Genomic DNA, 12,713 nt, shown 5'->3' with positions numbered 1-12,713 from the left:
TGTATATAAGTGTCAAAAAGGAGAGCTATTGAGCGTGGCATATGTATACAACAAACGACAGAGAAGCCCAATGCTACATCCAATATGACAAAAATACACAGTAAAATACTTATATATTCTCTTGAAAAAGGGTCATTTAGTTAAACCCATTGGCCAAAGCGTTGTAAACTTGCGAGCCACAACAGACACCTGTTCGCAAGTCCTAACATTACAGATAAAATACTAATATATCTCTATTAGGATTACAATTCTCAGTTACCTCTATTAGGAGGGAGAAAGACCACCATTGGGTCTGTATCCAGTAGAATGAAAGGACCTACTCACTTGGGAAGTGGGGAGGGGCGGGCTTAAAACCTGGGAAGGAGGAGCCACTAACTTCCAACAGCTGAGACAGCTGAAAATAAATTAACAAAACACACAAAACCCCAGCAAGCTCTTTTTGGGAACCCCTGAGCCCCCACAAAATATATATGTATATAAGTGTCAAAAAGGAGAGCTATTGAGCGTGACATATGTATACAACAAACGACAGAGAAGCCCAATGCTACATCCAATATGACAAAAATACACAGTAAAATACTTATATATTTTCTTGAAAAAGGGAGTACCTGTCCACTGCAGAGTGCCTGGTCCCAGAGAATTGGACAGAGTTAGAGGAATGTGTCTTCGCTTGTCTGAGATCGTGGAAGTGTCTCAGGAAAATTCTTTCCCTCAGGGGAAGGACTCTGGTGATCAACCAGCTGGTAGTTTCTCAGCTGTGGCACCGGCTGACCACCCTGAGTCCGACCCTTGAATTTATTACCAAGATCCAGAGGAAGTTGCTGGACTTTCTCTGTATACTGTAGGAAACCATTGGGTCTCTGCAGGTGTTATGTGCCTTCCTCTGGGAGAGGGCAGGCATGGAGTAGTGTGTGCACTCCTAGGTGAACACCTTCCGCCTCCAATACCTGCAGAGTTACCTGCATGCAGACCCTTCTCCACAGTGGTGCCAGCTGGCATCCAGCTTCCTTTGCCAGCTGCGCAATATGGGGTATGACCGGCAATTGTTTCTCACCCGCCCTTTATCAAGGTGAATAAAACAAACTTATCGGAGTGGGTTTAAAAAACGGATCCTCGCGCCACTGTAACCTATCCCCCGTCACCTCCTAGTGTAAGAAATGATGCGGGGCATGTGACATCAGCGCGTTGGAGCCGCTACAATGAAAAAACTTTATTCAAAACTAACAATCTAACACTCCGGAGCTAACCAAGGAAAAAATGAAAAGAATACACAATGAACATTAAAAAAAAGGTTAAAAACATATATTGTATTGTATGTCTTTATTTATATAGCGCCATTAATGTACATAGCGCTTCACAGTAGTAATACATGTGGTAATCGAATAAATAACAGATAATATAAATAACATATCATGGGAATAAGTGCTTTAGACATAAACATAACATTAAGGAAGAGGAGTCCCTGCCCCGAGGAGCTTACAATCTAATTGGTAGGTAGGGAGAACGTACAGAGACAGTAGGAGGGAGTTCTGGTAAGTGCGTCTGTAGGGGGCCAAGCTTTATGTATCATGTGTTCAGAATGTTCACAGTGCTATTCGTATGCTTCTTTAAGCAAGTGTGTCTTAAGGTGGGTCTTAAAGGTGGATAGAGAGGGTGCTAGTCGGGTACTGAGGGGAAGGGCATTCCAGAGGTGTGGGGCAGTCAGTGAAAAAGGTTTAAGGCGGGAGAGGGCTTTAGATAAAAAAGGGGGTAGAAAGAAGACATCCTTGAGCAGAACGCAAGAGTCGGGATGGTGCATAGCGAGAAATTAGGGCTGAGATGTAAGGAGGGGCAGAAGAGTGTAAAGCTTTAAAAGTAAGGAGAAGAATGGAGTGTGAGATGCGGGATTTGATTGGAAGCCAGGAGAGGGATTTCAGGAGGGGAGATGCTGAGACAGATCTAGGAAAGAGTAGAGTGATTCTGGCAGCAGCATTTAGGATAGATTGTAGGGGAGACAGGTGAGAGGCAGGAAGGCCGGACAGCAGGAGGTTACAGTAATCAAGACGGGAGAGAATGAGGGCCTGAGTCAGAGTTTTAGCAGTCGAGCAGCAGAGGAAAGGGCGTATCTTTGTTATATAACTTTAAATGGTAAATTCATTAAGTTGTTCCATGTCAACGGAGGCACACTGTACCCCAGGATCTGTGGACACCAACGGATCTCCATTTCAAGAAGTTATTGCCGCATCTGAGTCTATTCCACTATTCTGTTTCCTTATTGGCTACAAGGATAATTATTGCTCATTTACCCCAATTTAATGTGATGTTTTATTAATGCTGGACACCGGCGGGTGAGTGTTATCCTTACTTCAGGGCTACGTAGGTTTCCATTTTCCAGCTATACATTTTGTGTTTGGGAGTAATATATCCTAGCCTTATTGCTTACATTGGAGGGGTACTCCACCTAAGACTTTGCTTTTTAGCTGGACTTTTTACTGCCTTTTGTTTTTAGAGCACCATACAACCATTGTCTATAAATAAGTCCAGGAAACAGCGTTTGGCTGGGGTGGTATTCCTTACCTACCAAGCTCTGTTCCGTGTGCTGATGCTCTCCTGTGGCCACTGGACGGGTGCCTGCATATTCCTCCTAGTGGGCCTTAAGCGGGTGCTCTGCTCAGTACCCCCCTTGGGTCTTCTATTAAACTCCACATCTTCCTTTAGTGCACTTTATTTTTAGTTCCAGGTGCACTTACATACAGTACTGGTTTTTGTTATCTATTTGTTTTGAACCTTTTCTTTTCTGGTTGATCCTAAATGACCAACTAGATGCTGTATTCACTTAAAATGTTTCAAAATATATCTGGTTCTAACTCCACACTTGATGCAACCTGCACTTGGAGAGGATGTGTGTGATTTGAGCTCCCACATAAGGGCTTCAAAAGAGCATAACACCCTATCTAAAGTGGTGTTTTGTGTTATATTAGTGTTTATAAACCTTTAGGGCACATTTTGATATAAAATTTGGGACTTTTAAGTTGGTTTTATTTAGTTGAAATCCGTTTTTATTTTCACCCAAGAAGTGTAGCTAAACAGCCCAGATAAGCTCACTTTCCTGGGCTACATATCCCAACCCAATTGGATCAAGTGGGCCCTTCTATTATTACCTTGGAGGGTCCCAATGTAGAGATCTCTCCCCAAGAAACCACAGAGCCCTGTGACATCCATCTAAACCAACAGGTGTCCCTGGCGCAGATAGAAATGTGCAATATAAAGTGCAGATTAACCCAGAGTTAACTAAACACTGATACCACACAATACTGTTACTCCATAGACCGAAATCCTCTGGTGTAGGGACTCCTTGTAGACCTCATATGGCGAAGAAGACACAAATGCATAGAGAATAGTGCATTAATACTTTAACACTTTACTCAGATAACAAACAACACAGAGGGGACAACTTACATTCTCCCGCTGGCAAAAAGCATGAAGCGACACTGGGCGCACTCGAACCACTCTCCCAAATCAGCTGTTTGGCTTCTGTGTGCACATGTGCACGCTCTACCCGGTCCGTGGCTCTCACTCGTGTCCTGAGACTCCTCCGTCAGCCTCACACGTCACAACCGCCTCAGCCAATGGGGATCCTTACACGATTTTCAGAGTTGGTACGGTGGCCACAAGGCCCAGCGCGTTTCGTCCTACGACTTCTTCTGGGGTCATGCTTACTACTATCTACAGCCTTTCTTTAAACTGAACCACATCACATAGAGAACAGATGCAGCTGTTCTACTGCAGCCCTAATCCAATGGCAATTCTTCCCAGGTACTATCCTTCCCTAGGTACATAGGTGAGGAGGTACCCAGGCCAATTGGTACTAGACACAGCTGTATACTGATTAGCTGGCACAGATCCAGCTTGCAAAATGTTATACAATGATTATAAAATAATTAGAAACACAATAAAGCGGAGACTTCCGGTGACGTCAGCGCGCATGGTCTGCTGAGGGGAGAGCTCCGGAGCCCTCCGGTGAATAGCGGCCTAAAAATAGCGCCAATCGGGACCAAAATATAATAAAAACCAACCGGAACACGGCGCAACTCCCAGGGGATGAGCAGAAGGCTGAAGGGACCCACGTAGACAGGTTTAAAAAGCTTTTTCATGCCGTCGCACAAAGCCCCTGCCAGAGACGGCCCTATCCAAGATGGCGGCCGGATGCCCTCCATAGAAAGGCCCGACAGCATGCCTGAGCAGGGGATAACAGCCAGAGGTAACCAGGGATTACCTAGAGGCTTTATTCCTGAGAATGAGACAGGGATTCCAGGAGGATCTTAACAAAGCCATCCACACACTCAAAGCAGACATGAATGCTTTGTCAGCGAAAACTGACACTCTGCTAAAAAAAAGTGGAGGACATAGAACACTCCTATTCTCAAGCGGAGGACGAAATAAACAGATTAAACTATGAAATCCGCTCCCTAAAAGAGAACGCAGAGGAACAGGAAAATAGAGACCCGCGCCAGAACCTCCGCGTGCGATATATCCCGGAGGCAGTAGAGACTACTCACTTACAGCCGTATCTGAAAGACCTGTTTACCTACCTGGTCCCTGAGCTGAAGCAGGAACAAATGGAGCTGGATAGAGCACACAGGACATTGGGCCCGTAATCGCAAGATCCTAAGAGGGCCAGAGACATCATCATTCGGTTCCATTCCTATACAACTAAGGAAAAAGTGCTCACAGCCAGCAGGGAAAGAGGTGAGGTTCAATTTCGCAATACCCACCCGGAAATTTACAGCGACCTATCTAAAACAACAGTAGACAGGCGAAGGGAAATGCGGCCCCTTACACAAAAATTAAGGGATCACAAAGTGAGATGTAGATGGGGCTTCCCCTTTAAATTGATGTCGCAGGCAGGAGGGAAGATGCACGTGGTGTCCTACATGGAAGATGGCCCCAGATTCCTAAGGGCCTTGGGTCTCCAACATACAGATGATGAAGCGACATCTGAAGGAGCAGAAGAAGAGCAGCCCAGACAAGGAATGAAGAAAACACCAAGGACATCCCGATGCCTGGCGTCGCAAAGGAACCCGACTCACGATGAGTAAAGAAGAACAGCCGACGCAGGATGTGTAATGTAAAGAGGAACAGCAGAGCGACGGTCATCGTCGCCCCTCCCCTCCTCCCCCCCCCATTGCATCTTGATAATCCAGGAACCTCCAAGATGATTGTATACAAAGCTAACCTGCTGACCCGTTGAAGAGCCAGAGGTCGGGTAGAGTACCCGCGAGTTATTAGAAGAATGGGACTCAGGGCCAGACGCGGCAGGGTGAAGAATGGGAGGACGTGAGTAGGGGAGGCAAATAGCCCCTGGATGCGGTGCGGGGGTGGGTTTTGGGGGGGGGGGTCAGGGGTCCGCCGAGGTTTTTCCTGAGCAAGACCGGACTCAACCTAAAAGTTTGAACAATATTATCCCTAGAACGATGTCACCGGGATAATTATTCTATAGGAAGTTCTGTTAGACTGTTTTCAGGCTGCAACCACTGTCAATGTTAAATCCAGGTCTATGTGTTTCCTAATGTTAATCCTCTGGCACCACCTTGTGGTGAATTATAGAAATGATGGTAAAAAGGAGACTTACAGAGACAGAACTAGAAAGCAGAGTAAATAATTTTCAAGGGCTCATAAAAGTCTGAGAATAATCAAATTATTTGGTACGCCAAAATAGGTCAGCCCTTGCTATAAGAAGGTAGGTCGCCCCACTACCCTGGGAAAGTGGAGGGATCTCAAGACCTCATCCAATTAAAAAAGGAAAAATGGCAAATAAAACACCCCTAAAGATAGTATCCCTTAACGTAAAGGGGCTGAATTCAGTAATAAAGAGAAGGCTTGCCTTGCAGGAACTCAAAAAAACAAAAGGAGATATATTATTCCTCCAAGAAACCCATTTTAACACCACATCTCCCGCAAACACCTTCAAAAGAAACTATCCCCAAGCATATTACGCGTCCTGCACAACAAAAAAATGAGGGGTACTGCACCGACACACTTTATTTGAGCAAATACCCAGTATGTACCTGGCAGATACCTGGAATGCGCCACTCCTCACCTCTGACAAGCCCCGTTGCATTTGCCTTCCCAGCCTGGGTTCATGCCTGGCTGACGGGCAGCTGATCTGTTAAATGATAATGATTAGGATTTAATAGGCTGCAATGCTTCGCGTGTCTACCAGATGGCATAAATTCATGAATTGTAATGCAGTAGTTATATATATACTGTGCAGTATTGCAGCCAGCGGGAATAAAATGCTTCAATCCCTGCCTGGAAAATAATCCAATGCACTCGGGCAGAAAACAGTCACAAACCTCAATACACCCGGGTATACCCGAATTCGTGGGACTAGCCGAGCTCGAATAAAGTGTGTCGCCAGTGTAGCTATAGTATTCAAACATAACGCACCATTCACCCTAAAAAAGTGGTATCAGACCCAGAAGGCAGATATTTAATTCTATATGGCTCGCTCACTGGGGTAGAAATAGTCTTAGTGAATGTATACTCGCCAAATGACGGACAAGCGAAATTTTTAAGAGACGTATGCGATAACATATCCCCCCAGCCAAAAACCACACTACTGATAGGAGACATGAACATGATAGTCACTCCAGAACTAGACAGAGCAAGTGCGCAAGGAACGTCGCATCCACGCATTACAGAAAAAATGCTAAAGAATTTAGAAACATCCTAAAAGAGTACTCACTCATAGATATTTGGAGGGCACAGCACCAGGGCCAGAGGGACTACACGTTTTTTTCACCCCCGCACCAGACCTATTCAAGGATTGATTATTTTCTGGGAACCAAAGATATTTTCCAGGCATCCTCCCAGTCAGACATAGGCTCAATATCATGGTCAGACCACGCTCCGGTTTCACTAGTACTCTCTCTCCCCTTCAGTAAAAACAATCAATACAATTGGAAACTAAATGATTCTCTGTTAAACCAAATGGATGTAGAAATAGACATTAAACAAAAACTCAGAGAATATTTTACGCTGAATAAGGGCTTCATAGAGTCACCAGCAATGCTATGGGAAGCTCATAAGGCCACAATAAGAGGGACTATCATTTCCATAGCATCATACAAGAAAAAAGCTAAGCAAAAATTATACAATGAATTAACTGAAAAAGTGCAGCTCCTGGAACAGAAACATAAAAATAACCCATCAAAAAAATATTTCAAGTATTAGATAAAACTAGATCTGAATTGAAGCAGACACAACTAGATGAAGTGGAGAGGGCGTTAAGGTGGACCAAACAAAAATATTACGATAAAGGTAACAAAGCTGACCGTCTATTGGCGTCCAAACTTAGATGACTGAGAACCAAAACGCAAATCTCAGCTATTCAGACTAGGTTAGGAGAAAAAACATACGAGAAGCAAATAGCAAAATAATTCTCTGAATTTTACTTTAAATTATACAATTTAAACTTTCCAAAGAATAGATCATCTGGATCTGAAGCTATCTCCGAGTATTTGAGGAAGTGTAAACTTCCAGAACACACAGAAGAAAATATCTTAGAACTGAACAAGGACATAACGCAGGAAGAACTTCTTGAAGCCATTGCTCAATCAAAAGCTAGTAAAACGCTGGGCCCGGATGGCTTCTCTAATCAGTACTACAAAAAATTTAAGAAGGTACTAGCCCCATATATGCTGGATATGTTTAATTTGTTTCTAGGGGAGCAGATATTCCGACAACAATGTCTAAAGCAAATTTAGCAATTATACACAAGGAAGGGAGAAACCCATTACAATGCGGTAACTATCGCCCCATAGCCCTCCTTAATACGGATCTAAAACTTTTTAGCAAAATCTTGGCAAACCGACTCACCCCAATATTACCCAGTCTAATTCATATAGATCAAGTCGGGTTTGTCTCGGGAAGACAGGCTTCTGATAATACCAGAAAAATTATCAACCATATCGACCATGTACACCTCTCAAACACGAAGGCTATCCTGTTGAGTCTAGATGCAGAGAAAGCATTTGACAGGATACAGTGGGACTTCTTAGATCAAACTTTGATCAAATTCGGATTTAGGGGCCAATACTTAGAGGGGATCAGAGCCCTATACAAAACTCCCACAGCAGTCGTGAAACTCCCAGGAGGAGACTCAAACCCCATAAAAATTACTAATGGTACCCGACAAGGATGCCCCCTATCTCCGCTTCTATTCGCCCTCTCCATAGAACCCCTGGCAACGACAATTAGAGACGAAAAGAATATCAAAGGTATTGAAATTGGAGAGACAACCTACAAAATATCCCTGTTTGCTGACGACATTATTCTAACCCTGTCCAACCCATTGATGTCCTCCCGAATTTGCAATCCCAATTAGACAAATTTAGCAAAATTTCGGGATATAAAATTAACACGGACAAGTCGGAGGCACTGAATCTCTCATTAACGGCATCAGAAGTTAAGTTGCTACAGGCAAACTTTAATTATAAATGGAGCTCGATAAAAATTAATTATCTGGGAATACAGATAACGAGCTCTGATAAGTCCCTATACCAATACAATTATCCTCCCCTCTTCGAAAAGATTAGAAAAGATCTACAGAGCTGGAACGAATATCAGATCTCTTGGCTAGGAAGAATAGCCACAATTAAAATGAATATCCTGCCAAGACCAAGGGTTGCTAGAACAATTTTGCTAGCTCCAAAAGATTGCGGAGGTCTGGGAGTCCCGGATATCACTAAACACTATTTGGCGGCCCAACTAATGCAAGTAATAATGTGGAACAGCGACCCAACTACAAGTTGTTGTCTAGGGATTGAGTCTACCTATGCAGGACCCCTTTCTCTGCCGGTAACCCTTTGGACGGGTGTGGGGGGGGGGGGGGGGGAAGAGAAAGCCTAGCAGATAAATTAAAACTGGGAGCAATGAGGTGTACATGGAAGATATGGACTAGAAATAAGGAGAAATACCATTTGGCATCTTCCCCCACTCTAATGACCCCCATATTTAGCAACCCCAAGTTTATACCAGGCTGCCTACCAAAGGGACTTAGTAAATATAAAGAGCTAAGGATGGTAATAGCTGATGATTTTGTATCTAAAGATAAGATCCTCGCACTCCCAGATCTGGAGAAAAAAATTAAAATTACAAACTTACCGGTATTTGGGTAATTACAAATTCGGCATTATTTACAAATAGTCTCAAAAGACTCAGTGTTCTCGGCTATGACAAAATTTGAGAGATTATGCCGAAGAGGCTATTATTGTAAAGGTCTGATTTCTGAGGTATATCTGGGCCTGGCGTCCACTGCAGCACATTGTGAGCATAGATACATGCTAAAATGGGCAGAAGACTTAAACCTAGATTTAGATAGAGACGACTGGAAGGATATCTGGAAGCGGCCTCAAAAACGTCAATTTGTACAACTATAAAGAAAACATATACAAAATTCTATTTCATTGGTACCTAACCCCAAATAGGCTGAGCCAGATTTTCCCCGGGTCCTTAGATTTGTGTTGGAGAGGATGCTGGCAAAAAGGAGACATGGCTCATATCTGGTGGAATTGCCCAAAAATTCAGGGGTTCTGGATCATGAAACAAACAATGATATGAGAGCTCCTGGGGGTAGAGATAGAGGTGGACCCGTTGGCCCTGGTGCTGTCTAAACCAATAGAGGGCCTACAACCCCAAGAGAATAAAAGGATAAGCCATGTTCTAACAGCAGCCCGCTGCTCGATTGCCGCGGCATGGAAAAAGATAAACGCCCCCTCCAAGCAGACAGTATTGAGACGTGTCAGGGAAATAAGATTAATGGAACTCCTCTCGGCACAATTGGGTCAAAAGGTGGATACATTTCATAAGGTTTGGTCAGTATGGCAAGACAATTAACAAATTAATAACTGGTAATAATTACAAATATACTGTGACAAGCGCTAAACCTAATACTAATACTACAGTGCTGTGCACTTGAATGACTAAGCTGCCTGGTAATCTACTGAGACATCTCATAAATCTCAACCATAATATATAAACACAAAAATAGATAACATAACCTGGCGCATAAATGTGTGAAAAATGTGTGAAAAAATATAGTCCCAAATGGTGCCGAGTATTGAAGTGATAGTTCTATTGTTACAACCTGGAGTGGCCGGTAAGCAACGAACTCAGTTCACAGTTCATGGGGCAAACAGATGGTTCTTCTCATATGTTGGACTTGATCCTGCATGTTTAAAATATCAAGCAGAGAGCAAACATTGCGCAGTATATTTAGACAAACAATGATTATTCCAAATGTTAAGGTTTTATCTAAAATGCCTACTTACCAGAAGTGGCTAGATCACGTGCAGGGGAGAGAATCTGTTCTTTAAACCCTCTTGGCCCCGGAAGCCTCTTGGTGTAGCACGAACCCCTCGTGGTGTCCCTGGCCTCCGTGGGTGTTGAAGGGATGTTTCTGCAGCCCCTGTCTTTAAGAATCCTGTACCTCTTTTTCCGTTTGGGGAACAAGAAGAAGGACAGGGGATTGCGCAGCACAATAAAACTTTTAATGGCACCTGCCCAAAAACACAATTAAAATACTCACAAAAGGAGGTGAGTTTAAAAACAATACAGAAGTGCTCGGCCCAGCACACACACACAGCCGCCTCAGTCACTGATAGTCCGTTCCGGTACCGCGTGTACCTCGCGTGTATCCGGCGCTCTTGGGTGACGTCACTGTCTTCAGTAAGACTGGCGGCCGGGATGACTGGGACACTGCTTCTTAGGCTCCTCCCTACGCGTTTCGTTACGGGGAACGTCACTTCGTCAGGGGATTGTGGAGCCTCATCAATCCCGTGTCTCTTTTATAGCCGTCAAATTAACCCCTTGCATGAAAGGGACCTCATGTGGCTAATGGATGGCAATAAATGTTCCTATTATCCTGGTAATTGTTACCAGCGGGGTTTTAAGGAAGCATGTAAAATAAAAGCACTTAACAATAAATCATGGTACTTGGTGATAGACTAAAAACACATTGAAAAACCTTAAAATGAACTGGATGGGAGCAAAAAAATGTATTAAGTCAAAAGCCACGAAGTACACAATGGTTATAGAAAGGAAGCTAAATCAAAATCAATATTTAACCCTTTGGGTTGGAGCGTGCGTAGAGTGTAGATCCAGAAGGACTCCTGCTGGGATACCTTCTGCAGTCTATCACCCCCTCTTATACCTACCTTTGGGCAGTCTATGCCGATACATGTGAGCCCCTCTGGGGACATGTTGTGGTGTATTTTGAAGTGGTTGGACACACTATGTGTCTCCAGCCCTTTCTTGATGTTATACACATGTTCGGCAAATCTTCGTTTTAAAGGTCTCCCTGTTCGTCCCACATACTGTAATTTACAGGGGCATTCTAGGAGGTAAACACAATAGTTGGTATTGCAGTTAATGAATGTGCGGATTTCAAAAAAATTTCCGGTAACATTTGATCTGAATTCCTTGCATTTTATTCCATAACTGCACCCAATGCATTTTTTACAGGGAAAATATCCCTTGAGTTCTTTAAGCCACATAGTGTCTCCTGGTCCTTGTTTTTTCTTAGGGCAACTGGGGGCCAGTACAGATTTTAAATTCTGGGCTTTTCTATAGACCACTTGCGGTTTATCAGGCAGTATAGATTGTAGGATGGGATCTCTCTGTAAGATGCCCCAATGTTTGGTTAACACCTTAACAATGTCCTTGGACATACCGTTGTACTGCGTGATAAAAGGAAGGAATATCTTGTTTGTACTAGCATCTGCTTTCTTAACAGGGTGAATAAGGGACTCTCTATCTGTGCTATTAGCTTGTTCAATAGCATTATTGACAAGCCTCCCCTTATACTTCCTATCCTTAAATTTATTGCCCAGTTCCTTAATCTGTTCGTTATACACTTCTATTTGTGAGCAGTTTCGTCTAACCCTTAACGCCTGTCCTTTTGGGATGTTTTTTATCCATTGTGGATGATGGTGACTGGACGCTAGGACATAGGAGTTGGCGCTTACCTCTTTATAGTATGTTTTTGTCTGTATCTCATTATCTACTATGTATAGAGTCAGATCTAGGAAGTTGATAGATTGTGAACTGGTATTAAATGTAAATTTGATGTTGTAATAATTTGTATTCAGAAGGGTCTGAAAGGCCTCAAGCTCTTCAGGCGTACCCCTCCAGACGCACAGCACGTCATCGATGTAGCGTTTCCATAGCACCAGGTTTGCCCCATATGGGTTGTGGTTCAGGATGAAATTTTCCTCCCACAAACCCATAAATATGTTTGCATAACTAGGAGCAAACCTGGTACCCATCGCAGTGCCGCACGTCTGGAGATAGTACTGACCTTCATGTGAGAAGTAGTTATGGGTCAGTATATGTCTGATGGATTCTAGGATGAAGTTTTTTATCGGAGGTTCCATGTTGACATCTCTACACAGGACCTTTTCTACGGCCTCACATTTACCACTCATCATGACACTCTTCACCAATAGAGCACTTAGAGGTTGCAATTTTGATGGGGCATTCGATGAGAATCCAGACTGTATGGATCTGGAATTAGAAAACTTAGAAACATATTTTTCAAAATTAGAGAAATTATTGCACCATGAAGTGAAGCAAACTTGGGACTCTTATGCTCTGAGATAATATCTAGAGGCTAAGAGGATCCCAAGGGGCCTACGGGTTCTTAAAGTCCCCACGTTAGATCAGGACAAAGA

General features: G+C 43.5%; 1 protein-coding gene across 1 annotated transcript in view; it reads left to right on the top strand.

Annotated features, from left to right (window-relative positions):
• FYCO1 (FYVE and coiled-coil domain autophagy adaptor 1) overlaps window positions 1-12,713 on the top strand; it is a 778,329-nt gene that overhangs the window by 651,619 nt on the left and 113,997 nt on the right. The gene's annotated exons all lie outside the window — the stretch shown is intronic.

The sequence above is a fragment of the Ascaphus truei genome, chromosome 2 (assembly GCF_040206685.1).
Source record: "Ascaphus truei isolate aAscTru1 chromosome 2, aAscTru1.hap1, whole genome shotgun sequence".
NCBI classification, from domain to species: Eukaryota; Metazoa; Chordata; class Amphibia; order Anura; family Ascaphidae; genus Ascaphus; species Ascaphus truei.
The sequence above is the reverse complement of the archived record's forward strand: the minus strand, read 5'-3'. Positions and strand labels throughout refer to the sequence as shown.